This window comes from Capra hircus, chromosome 14, assembly GCF_001704415.2.
Source record: "Capra hircus breed San Clemente chromosome 14, ASM170441v1, whole genome shotgun sequence".
Taxonomy (NCBI): domain Eukaryota; kingdom Metazoa; phylum Chordata; class Mammalia; order Artiodactyla; family Bovidae; genus Capra; species Capra hircus.
This window is the reverse complement of record NC_030821.1, coordinates 11599853-11612689: the sequence shown is the minus strand read 5'-3', so window position 1 is coordinate 11612689 and position 12837 is coordinate 11599853. Positions and strand designations below refer to the sequence as shown.

Genomic DNA, 12837 nt, shown 5'->3' with positions numbered 1-12837 from the left:
TGAAGTTTTTCCCATGATTAGTGGCTGTCATTGCCATATCAGGGCCTGGGGCAGGGCCCACAGGGCTGGAATAGGAGTTTTGAAGGAGCTGCGTTTCTCTCAGATGTGATGGTAGTCTTTGGTTTGGGTTGTGGTCTGAGCCTGAGAATGTGGGGTGCACTTCTGTGTTGATTTTACTTTTCTTTTTGGTGTGAGATCCCTGGTTAGTTTCTGTGTGTGAGCTGGAGAGGTCAGTGTCAACACTGAGCTAGACTTAAAGTGAAAGTGAAAGTGAAGTCGTTCAGTCATGTCTGACTCTTTGCGACCCCATGGACTGTAGCCTACTAGGCTCCTCCCTCCATGTGATTCTCCAGGCAAGAGTACTGGAGTGGGTTGCCATTTCCTTCTCCAGGGGATCTTCCCAACCCAGGGATTGAACCCAGTTCTCCCGCATTCCAGGCAGACACTTTAACCTCTGAGCCACCAGGGATGGGGATGTGTGCTATGGTGATGGTGGTCTCTGCTCTGGAGTTAGCCTTATTCCCTTTCAGTACTATGTGATCAGAAGGCACATGCTGGCAATGGCTGTCTCCATGCTGATTAGAGGCAGGGCCAGTGTGCAAGCTGGCTCCATTTCCTCCAAGTTTGCACACTTTTGTTGGCTATGGCCATCTCCCTCTTGGTAGGGAGCAGTGTTGGAGAAAGAGGGACTGCAGCAGGAGCCCAGTATGGGTGGGGGGAGTGCTCTGGGGTGGCCTTGGCATGGGGAGATTCCCAGGCAATTTTCAATCTGCTGCCTCAGCACTGTGATTGTGAGTAAGCAAGTCTGTAGGCATGCTCTTTAAGAGTGGAGTCTCAGTTTCTTACAGCCCTCTGATAAGCTTCAGTGGTTTTTAGACCAGTTAAGGGGCTTCACCTTCATGGGGTCAGACCCCAGGGTTGGCATGTCTAACATGTAGCTGCTCCTGCTGCTAAGTCGCTTCAGTCGTGTCTGACTCTGTGCAACCCCATAGATGGCAGCCCACCAGGATCCCCTGTCCCTGTGAGTCTCCAGACAAGAATACTGGAGTGGATTGCCATTTCCTTCTCCAGTGCATTAAAGTGAAAAGTGAAAGTGAAGTCACTCAGTTGTTTCCGACTCTTAGCAACCCCATGGTCTGCAGCCTACCAGGCTCCTCCATCCATGGGATTTTCCAGGCAAGAGTACTGGGGTGGGGTGCTCAAACTCCTTATTCCCCCAGGGAGGATCCCTGAGTCTGGAATACCCTCTCTTCTCTGTCCCCTGCTAGGGGTGCAGGTCCTGACCAGATTGCTTTTCCTCCCTTCCTACCAGACTACATGTGGATCTTTCTTTATAACCCTGGTTGTAGAAGAGTTGTTCTGCTAGTTCTCAGGTCAATTTCAGCAAGAGTAATTCTATGTGTAGTAGTGGTTTTGATGTGTTCCTGAGGGAAGATGAGTCCAGCATTATCCTGATCTGCTAGCTTGATCTCTCTCTTTTGGTAAATATTCCTTTTCTATTGACTAGAATGTTAGATGGTACATATATATATATATATATGTATATATATATATGTGTGTGTGTGTGTGAATGTGTGTGTTTATGGTAATTATTTTATATAAAACTCCAGCCAATAAGAAAGAAATATATATTTATTTCTATTACTATAAAAATACAATAAGCCAATTTTTAATGGGATTATACTGTATAGGCTCTTTTGTAAATTGTTTAAAAAATGTTGACTGTGTACTTGCAAATTTTTTTAATAACAGCATATACACCTAGCTCATTCTATCTAGTGGTTATATAGAACTCCATGGTATGAATGTTTCATTATGCATTAACTATTAACCTATTGTTGGATATTTAGGTTCAGTTCAGTTCAGTTGCTCAGTCGTGTCCAACTCTTTGCGACCCCATGAACTGCAGCATGCCAGGCCTCTCTGTCCATCACCAACTCCTGGAGTTTACTCAAACTTGTGTCCATTGAATCGGTGATGCCATCCAACCATCTCATCCTCTGTCATCCTCTTCTCCTCCCGTCTTCAACCTTTCCCAGCATCAAGGTCTTTTCAAATGAGTCAGCTCTTTGCATCAGGTGGCCTGTCAGGGAACGTTTAATTTTAAGGAATCCTATATATTTTCTGTTTCTTAAGGGCCCTCTGTTCCTTATCAGTTCCTGGAAAACAGGAACGAGCAGAGCTTCCTGCAGTTCTCAGGACTGAGGTCATGAGGCAGAATGCATAGATGGATTCCTTTTAGTAACCGTTTACTTTTCTGTAAAACTACTTAGTCATGTTCCTATTCGCAATACACGGATTGTCTTCTGGCCCTGTGACGATTGTTATTCCCCTAGTTACTGTTGATATGGTCCTATGACTATTGTTATTCCCTTAGTTACTGTTGTTACGCATCTGGTTTCGGTGTTTTTTACTCAACTTTATTTTTCTGCCTAAAGCTTCCTTGTATAACAATATATAAGCACATACTGCCATGAATAAAGTACCCTTGTTCCACTAGAGATTTGGGTCCCCCGCATCCTTTTTCCCTTCACTTTCTTTTCATCGACTCCTGTCCCCAGGTCCTGGTCTGTCAAGAAGATCATAACAAGTGGCACCTGAACAGGGACCTGGAGTACGCCCTTGGCAAGCGGATGGAGTGACTATGGACCTACTGAGGTCGGTAAGTGCGGGGTTATGGGACAAACGACTGGAAAGCCCCACCACTTTTCTGCTTTGCTTCATTATTTATTTAAAGTTCAAGGACTTTCAGTTTTGCATCAGCAAATAGAGGCTTGTCTCCAAACGGTAATTGAACATAATCCCTGATTCTCTGATGAAAGCAGTTTTGATTTAAAGATTTGGAACTGGGTTAGAGAGAATGTTAAACAAGCCGCAAGAAGGGGAAAAAGTATTCCAATAGATTTCTGGTCCTTATGGGCCCTCATTAAAGCCATGATTTTGCCTTTTCAAGGAAATTCTAGCCCCTCTGATATTAGACAACAGGCAGAACACTTGTTACATGAATATGAATTAGATGATAAAACTTTACAAAAGGCCCAATTAAAACAACATAAAATATTTCAGAATTATCCCACCAGCTCTGCTCCAGCTGCCGCAAGTGCTCCTCCTCCTCTTGCAATGGACTCTAAACTGAAAGTCCTCTTAACTCAAGGACAGAATGACTCTGCCAATGACTTTTCTGAGGCCTTTTTTTGACACTAAAGCTGGCAATACTTTTTAAAATGACAATGATAAGCCTTTAACACACACTCACGTTTGTAAGAAAAAGCTTTCTACTCATTCTCCTTCACGACAAAAGCTTTATGGGTTACTAGACTGGGGCATGGAAAATGGGTTCTTTCTAGCCTTCACCACGTCATACCTGCCCTTAGCTGAACAAAACCTTGCCAAATATAAACTCCGAATAATTGAACCACCCAACTCTGACAAAGATGGTCCATATTTTGAGCCCAACCTATGGATGTGGATAAACCCCAACACTGTATTTCCCCCTGGAAAGTTAGAAGTCAACAAAACCTGAAGACAACTACACAAAAATATTTCAAGGACCTAATGAAGCCTATGCTGATTTTTTAAGCTAGATTAGAAGTTGCTATTTCCTGTAATATTATAGGAGAAGAAGCCAAAATGCAGCTAGAAAAACTGCTTGCTTATAAAAATGCAAACCAAAAATGTTAAAGAGCTATCACTCCAATTCATGAGACTGAGACTATTGTTAATTATTTGGAGGCTTGTAGCAATTTAGGATCAGAACTTCAAAAAATGAACATGTTCGCTGAGACAATGGTTGCTGCCTTTAAAAAGGGAAATGAAGGATGTTTTGCATGTGGGGATAAGACCCATTTAAAAAAGAGATTGTCCTAAAAAATACACAGAAAAAATTAAAACTATTAAAAAGCCTCCAGGAATTTGCCCTCGTTGCCGTAAGGGGATACATTGGGCCAGAGAATGTCAATCTAAATATGATATTCCACGTTTTTCCTAGGGGCCACTGCTCACTTAACAAATGGTGCAATTATTAAAATAACTCGGAAAAGTGACAAGCCTATTTGGAGAGAACAATGGCCCCTTACAAAAGAGAAACTAGAGGCTACTAAGGAACTTGTCAATACACAATTGAAATTAAAACACATTGAGGAATCTTATTCCCCTTGGAATTTTCCCATTTTTGTAATTAAAAAAATCTGACAAATGGCATCTCTTAACAGACCGTCAAAAAGTTAATGCATCTATGAAACCTATGGGTACGCTGCAACCAGGCATTTCATCACCTACCACTGTTCCTCAAAACTGGCATATTATTATAGATTTACAGGATTGCTTTTTTGCTATACCTTTACACCCTCTAGACTGAGAAAGATTTGCCTTCTCTCTTCCTTTTCCTAATCATATTGGGCCTCATAAATGATATCAATGAACTGTATTGCCTCAAGGAATAATGAATTCTCCCACCATGTGTCAATATTATGTAGCCAAAGCCCTTGAACCTGTATGGAAGCAATTTCCTGACTTTCTTGTTATTCATTATATGGATGATATATTGTTTTCAGCTCCATCTGTTTTAGAAACTCAACATATGTTTGACATAGCTCAACGATGTTTAAAAGACTCTGGGTTAATTATTGCCCCTGAAAAAATTCAAACCTGTACACCTTACCATTACTTAGGATCTATTGTTAACAGACAACATATTACTCCCGAACTAACACAAATTTGTGTTGATAAATTATCAACCTTGAATGATTTTCAAAAACTTTTAGGTGCTATAAACTGGATTAGACCCTCTTTAGGCATTGCAAGTGATCAACTGACTAATTTATTTAATACTTTGAAAGGAGATCCTGATTTAAATATCCCTCATTCACTTTCACAAGAGGTACAAGAGGAACTCTGTTTAGTACAAAATAAATTACAAAAACAGTTTCTTACTCATATTAGACTTGAATTACCTCTAAAGTTGTTTGTACTCTCTTCTCTCCATTCCCCCATAGGACTTCTTGCCCAACAAGAACACTCAATAGAATGGATCTATACCCATTTTAGAGGGACCAAGTCACTTACACCCTATCTTGATTTGATCGCTCTAATAATTATCAATGGGAGAAATAGAACTAAGACTTTAATTGGCTCCAATACTCACAAAATTATATTACCTATTAATAAAGCTTAATTTGAAAATGCATTAGAAACTTCTACCAATTTTCAAATAGCCTTCTTAGACTATTTTGGAGAGATTTCATTTCATTATCCTTATAATAAACTTTGAAGTTTCTTCAAAAATACTACATTTATTATCTCTCGCATTGTTACATCACAGCCTATACCTAAAACTGATGTTTTCTATATAGAGGGGACCAAAAAACGCTAAAGCCTCATTTTGGTCTCTCTAAGAATATAAAGTCTTTAACATTATATTTCATTCTGCCCAACAAAATGAATTATATGCTCTTATTCATCCTTACCCTATTAATATAATTTCTGACTCCTCATATTCAGTTTTTGTATTAAAAAATATAGAAACTTCTACCATAAATTCTAATCAGTCTATTATTCAACAACTTTTTCTTGAATTACAGCCTATTATTAGGGACCACACTTGCCCCATTTCACACATTGAAACTACAAATAAAAAAATTTAAAAAGGAGGAATACACAGGAACAATTCTATCTTCCCTATCCAGAGCAGACTTTACTAGATTCCAATGTAAGATATCCTTTAAACCTATAACTATTGTTAATATAGCTTTATTTGTTTTAAATTTTTAAAACTTACCACAAGGAGTTATCTTGAAATAAGCAGAAAAACATTTCTAGGAATTGAAAGACACTTCTCTTCCTCTGCCCATTTGGTATCAAGATGGGCTAACTAAACAATGGAAATCTGGGAAATTAATCTTACAGGGAAAAGGGTATGCTTATGTTTCTCCAGGTAGATCCAATGAAAATCAACTGGCTTCCTCTTTGGAAGATCTGCCTCAGAAGATCCTCCAGCATTCAAAATAAAACAACAAAATTCCCGAGAGAAAAAAATTCCAATACATGCCATGGTGATTCTAAAAATCTCCAAGAAACACCGCCCTCAACGTCATTGACCTTATGATCTCCTTGCTGCTGCTGCTGCTGCTAAGTCACTTCAGTCATGTCCGACTCTGTGCGACCCCATAGATGGCAGCCCACCAGGCTCCCCTATCCCTGGGATTCTCTAGGCAAGAATAATGGAGTGGGCTGCCATATCCTTCTCCAATGCATGAAAGGGAAAAGTGAAAGTGAAGTCGCTCAGTCGTGTCCGACTCTCAGCGACCCCGTGGACTGCAGCCCACCAGGCTCCTCCATCCATGGGATTTTCTAGGCAAGAGTACTGGAGTGGGGTGCCATTGCCTTCTCCGATGATCTCCTTACCTAGGGACAAACAAAAACCCTTACTAATCAAGATAAAAATCTGGTTTCTCAACAGAGAATGCCTTGGAATCCAGAAAATATTTTTGTTGCTATGCTTGCTTTGCTTGCTTTTGCTTCCCCCACTCAAGCTGAATTAATCATACTTATTGGACCTATATACCTAACCCCCTTTTTCACTACAGGTATTTTAGACAACAGACTGGTGGAACCCATCCTTATTATAAAAATATCTCAGAGCAACTGGGAACTAGTGGGTTGACTTTCTCTCTTACAAGCTTTCCCAGAGAGGATACAGCAATGCCATCAATGGCAACCCGTCCTGGCACCTGGCAGGTAGCCCTGCAGTGAATGGAGCCACTGGCCACAGCAGAAGCTTGGATGCCAGGGAAGTGATCCCCATGGCAACAGTAAAGCAAGCCCTGAGGGAGGCAGGCAATGAGTTTGAACTGAGGTACCAATAGACATTCAGTGACCTGAATGTCCCAGCTTCACATCACCCTAGGAACAGCATATCAGAGCTTTGAACAGGTAGTGTGTGAGCTCTTCCTGGACAGGGTGAACTGGGGTCACATTGTGGCCTTTTTCTCCTTCGGTGGGGCACTAAGCATGGAAAGCACAGACAAGGAAATGCAGGTATTGGTGAGTCAGCTCACAACTTGGATGGCCACTTACCTAAATGGCCACCTAGAGCCTTGGATCCAGGAGAACAGCGGCTGGGACACTTTTGTGGAACTCTACAGAAACAATACAGCAACTGAGAGCCAAAAGGGCCAAGAGTGCTTCAACCGCTGGCCCCTGACGGGCATGACTGTGCTTGTATGGTTCTGCTGGGCTTGCTCTTCAACTCATAGTAACTATTCCTTTCGTTATAGTCATTCGTATTTTATACAAGCTAATGTTCCTCTTCCTTTTGTTATAACTGTAGAGAACTTACAGTTTAATAAGACTCTACGTTTTGTGACTTGTATAGATTACAAATTATATACTTGTCTTAATTCCTCTGTTTCTTTGAAAAATGAATCCCTGGAAAGAGGGTCCCATGTCAGGACTTGCCTCCCAGCTGCTCACTAACTTACTCCAGCGATCTAAATGATTCACTGGATGGTTAATTCTTGGTATTTTGGGATTAGTAGCCATTTGCACCACTGCTGCTGTCGCAGACATTGCTTTACAAACCTCAGTTCAAACACATAATTTTATTCAAAATTAGACCAAACATGTTCATACTATGTGGGCCACTCAGGCTCAGATAGATGAGGAAGTTCAAGATGAAATACAGAAACTAAAAACAGCCATCAAATGGGTTGGAGATCAATTAATAGATTTACAGAAGCAAATAATACTAAAATATGATTGGAATTCTGCTCAATTTTGTATTATCCCTGTTCAATTCAACTATAGTGCTTATGACTGGGAACAAATCAAATTTCATTTGCAAGACATACACGATATGCTTCCCTAAATGTAGTTATTACAAAAAGGAATCTTCAAAACCTTCTCTAAAAGTCTGCCCTCTTTGAATAATTTGGAAACTTTAGCTGAACAGCTAGCTGATCAATTATCTGGGCCAGACCCTCAAGGATGGTTCCAAAGTATTACTCATAGTATTGGGTCTGGTGCTGTAACATTGGTAATTGTCCTGGTAATTATGTTTGTTGTATACTGATGCCTTTCAACAAAAATTGTTCAAACTAAACAAACTCAATTGGTCAGGGCCTTTTTCACAACAATAATAAAAAGGGGGTATTTTCAGGGAACGTTTAATTTTAAGGAATCCTATATGTTGTTTTCTGTTTCTTTTTTTTAAATTAATTAATTAATTAATTCATTTAATTTTAAAATCTTTAATTCTTACATGCGTTCCCAAACATGAACCCCCCTCCCACCTGCCTCCCCATAACATCTCTCTGGGTCATCCCCATGCACCAGCCCCAAGCATGCTGTATCCTGCGTCAGACATAGACTGGCGATTCGATTCTTACATGATAGTATACATGTTACAATGCCATTCTCCCAAATCATCCCACCCTCTCCCTCTCCCTCTGAGTCCAAAAGTCCGTTATACACATCTGTGTCTTTTTTGCTGTCTCCCATACAGGGTCGTCATTGCCATCTTTCTAAATTCCATATATATGTGTTAGTATACTGTATTGGTGTTTTTCTTTCTGGCTTACTTCACTCTGTATAATCGGCTCCAGTTTCATCCATCTCATCAGAACTGATTCAAATGAATTCTTTTTAATGGCTGAGTAATACTCCATTGTGTATATGTACCACAGCTTTCTTATCCATTCATCTGCTGATGGACATCTAGGTTGTTTCCATGTCCTGGCTATTATAAACAGTGCTGCGATGAACATTGGGGTACCTGTGTCTCTTTCAATTCTGGTTTCCTCGGTGTGTATGCCCAGCAGTGGGATTGCTGGGTCATAAGGTAGTTCTATTTGCAATTTTTTAAGGAATCTCCACACTGTTCTCCGTAGTGGCTGTACTAGTTTGCATTCCCACCACCAGTGTAGGAGGGTTCCCTTTTCTCCACACCCTCTCCAGCATTTATTGCTTGCAGATTTTTGGATCGCAGCCATTCTGACTGGTGTGAAGTGGTACCTCATTGTGGATTTGATTTGCATTTCTCTGATAATGAGTGAAGTTGAGCATCTTTTCATGTGTTTGTTAGCCATCCGTATGTCTTCTTTGGAGAAATGTCTATTTAGTTCTTTGGCCCATTTTTTGATTGGGTCGTTTATTTTTCTGGAATTGAGCTGCATAAGTTGCTTGTATATTTTTGAGATTAGTTGTTTGTCAGTTGCTTCATTTGCTATTATTTTCTCCCATTGAGAAGGCTGTCTTTTCAGCTTGCTTATATTTTCCTTTGTTGTGCAGAAGCTTTTAATTTTAATTAGATCCCATTTGTTTATTTTTGCTTTTATTTCCAGAATTCTGGGAGGTGGATCATAGAGGATCCTGCTGTGATTTATGTCAGAGAGTGTTTTGCCTATGTTCTCCTCTAGGAGTTTTATAGTTTCTGGTCTTACATTTAGATCTTTAATCCATTTTGAGTTTATTTTTGTGTGCGGTGTTAGAAAGTGATCTAGTTTCATTCTTTTACAAGTGGTTGACCAGTTTTCCCAGCACCACTTGTTAAAGAGATTGTCTTTACTCCATTGTATATTCTTGCCTCCTTTGTCAAAGATAAGGTGTCCATATGTGTGTGGATTTATCTCTGGGCTTTCTATTTTGTTCCATTGATCTATATGTCTGTCTTTGTGCCAGTACCATACTGTTTTGATGACTGTGGCTTTGTAGTAGAGCCTGAAGTCAGGCAAGTTGATTCCTCCAGTTCCATTCTTATTTCTCAAGATCGCTTTGGCAATTCGAGGTTTTTTGTATTTCCATACAAATCTTGAAATTATTTGTTCTAGTTCTGTGAAAAATATGTCTGGTAGCTTGATAGGGATTGCATTGAATTTGTAAATTGCTTTGGGTAGTATACTCATTTTCACTATATTGATTCTTCCGATCCATGAACATGGTATATTTCTCCATCTATTAGTGTCCTCTTTGATTTCTTTCATCAGTGTTTTATAGTTTTCTATATATAGGTCTTTAGTTTCTTTAGGTAGATATATTCCTGAGTATTTTATTCTTTTCGTTGCAATGGTGAATGGAATTGTTTCCTTAATTTCTTTTTCTACTTTCTCATTATTCGTGCATAGGAATGCAAGGGATTTCTGTGTTGATTTTATATCCTGCAACTTTACTATATTCATTGATTAGCTCTAGTAATTTTCTGGTGGAGTCTTTAGGGTTTTCCATGTAGAGGATCATGTCATCTGCAAACAGTGAAAGTTTTACTTCTTTTCCAATTTGGATTCCTTTTATTTGTTTTTCTGCTCTGATTGCTGTGGCCAAAACTTCCAGAACTATGTTGAATAGCAGCGGTGAAAGTGGGCACCCTTGTCTGTTCCTGACTTTAGGGGAAATGCTTTCAATTTTTCACCATTGAGGATAATGTTTGCTGTGGGTTTGTCATATATAGCTTTGATTATGTTGAGGTATGTTCTTTCTATTCCTGCTTTCTGGAGAGTTTTTATCATAAATGGATGTTGAATTTTGTCAAAGGCCTTCTCTGCATCTATTGAGATAATCATATGGTTTTTATTTTTCAATTTGTTAATGTGGTGAATTACATTGATTGATTTGCGGATACTGAAGAATCCTTGCATCCCTGGGATAAAGCCCACTTGGTCATGGTGTATGATCTTTTTAATGTGTTGTTGGATTCTGATTGCTAGAATTTTGTTGAGGATTTTTGCATCTATGTTCATCAGTGATATTGGCCTGTAGTTTTCTTTTTTTGTGACATCTTTGTCAGGTTTTGGTATTAGGGTGATGGTGGCCTCATAGAATGAGTTTGGAAGTTTACCTTCCTCTGCAATTTTCTGGAAGAGTTTGAGTAGGATAGGTGTTAGCTCTTCTCGAAATTTTTGGTAGAATTCAGCTGTGAAGCCGTCTGGACCTGGGCTTTTGTTTGCTGGAAGATTTCTGATTACAGTTTCAATTTCCGTGCTTGTGATGGGTCTGTTAAGATTTTCTATTTCTTCCTGGTTCAGTTTTGGAAAATTGTACTTTTCTAAGAATTTGTCCATTTCTTCCACGTTGTCCATTTTATTGGCATACAACTGCTGATAGTAGTCTCTTATGATCCTTTGTATTTCTGTGTTGTCTGTTGTGATCTCTCCATTTTCATTTCTAATTTTATTGATTTGATCTTTCTCTCTTTGCTTCTTGATGAGTCTGGCTAATGGTTTGTCAATTTTATTTATCCTTTCAAAGAACCAGCTTTTGGCTTTGTTGATTTTTGCTATGGTCTCTTTTGTTTCTTTTGCATTTATTTCTGCCCTAATTTTTAAGATTTCTTTCTTTCTACTAACTCTGGGGTTCTCCAATTTTTCCTTTTCTAGTTGCTTTAGTTGCAGAGTTAGGTTATTTATTTGACTTTTTTCTTGTTTCTTGAGGTATGCCTGTATTGCTATGAACTTTCCTCTTAGCACTGCTTTTATAGTGTCCCACAGGTTTGGGGTTGTTGTGTTTTCATTTTCATTAGTTTCTATGCATATTTTGATTTCTTTTTTGATTTCTTCTGTGATTTGTTGGTTATTCAGAAGTGTGTTGTTCAACCTCCATATGTTGGAAGTTTTAATAGTTTTTCTCCTGTAATTGAGATCTAATCTTAATGCATTATGGTCAGAAAAGATGCTTGGAATGATTTCGATTTTTTTGAATTTATCAAGTTTAGATTTATGGCCCAGGATGTGATCTATCCTGGAGAAGGTTCCATGAGCACTTGAAAAAAAGGTGAAATTCATTGTTTTGGGGTGAAATGTCCTATAGATATCAATTAGGTCTAACTGATCTAATGTATCATTTAAAGTTTGCATTTCTTTGTTAACTTTCTGTTTAGTTGATCTGTCCATAGGTGTGAGAGGGGTATTAAAGTCTCCCACTATTATTGTGTTATTGTTGATTTCCCCTTTCATACTTGTTAGCATTTGTCTTACATATTGCGGTGCTCCTATATTGGGTGCATATATATTTATAATTGTTATATCTTCTTCTTGGATTGATCCTTTGATCATTATGTAGTGGCCTTCTTTGTCTCTTTTCACAGCCTTGGTTTTAAAGTCTATTTTATCGGATATGAGTATTGCCACTCCTGCTTTCTTTTGGTCTCTATTTGCGTGGTATATCTTTTTCCAGCCCTTCACTTTCAGTCTGTATGTGTCCCTTGTTTTGAGGTGGGTCTCTTGTAAGCAGCATATAGAGGGGTCTTGTTTTTGTATCCATTCGACCAGTCTTTGCCTTTTGGTTGGGGCGTTCAACCCATTTATGTTTAAGGTAATTATTGATAAGTATGATCCCGTTACCATTTACTTTATTGTTTTGGGTTCGGGTTTATACACCCTTTTTGTGTTTCCTGTCTAGAGAACATCCTTTAGAATTTGTTGGAGAGCTGGTTTGGTGGTGCTGAATTCTCTCAGCTTTTGCTTGTCTGTAAAGCTTTTGATTTCTCCTTCGTATTTGAATGAGATCCTTGCTGGGTACAGTAATCTGGGCTGTAGGTTATTGTCTTTCATCACTTTAAGTATGTCTTGCCATTCCCTCCTGGCCTGAAGAGTTTCTATTGAAAGATCGGCTGTTATCCTTATGGGAATCCCCTTGTGTGTTATTTGTTTTTTTTTTCCCTTGCTGCTTTTAATATTTGTTCTTTGTGTTTGGTATTTGTTAATTTGATTAATATGTGTCTTGGGGTGTATCGCCTTGGGTTTATCCTATTTGGAACTCTCTGTGTTTCTTGGACTTGGGTGATTATTTCCTTCCCCATTTTAGGGAAGTTTTCAACTATTATCTCCTCAAGGATTTTCTCATGATCTT

At 39.0% G+C, this 12837-nt stretch overlaps 1 pseudogene; it reads left to right on the top strand.

Moving 5' to 3' along the window:
- LOC102171443 lies at positions 3326-12435 on the top strand (annotated as a pseudogene).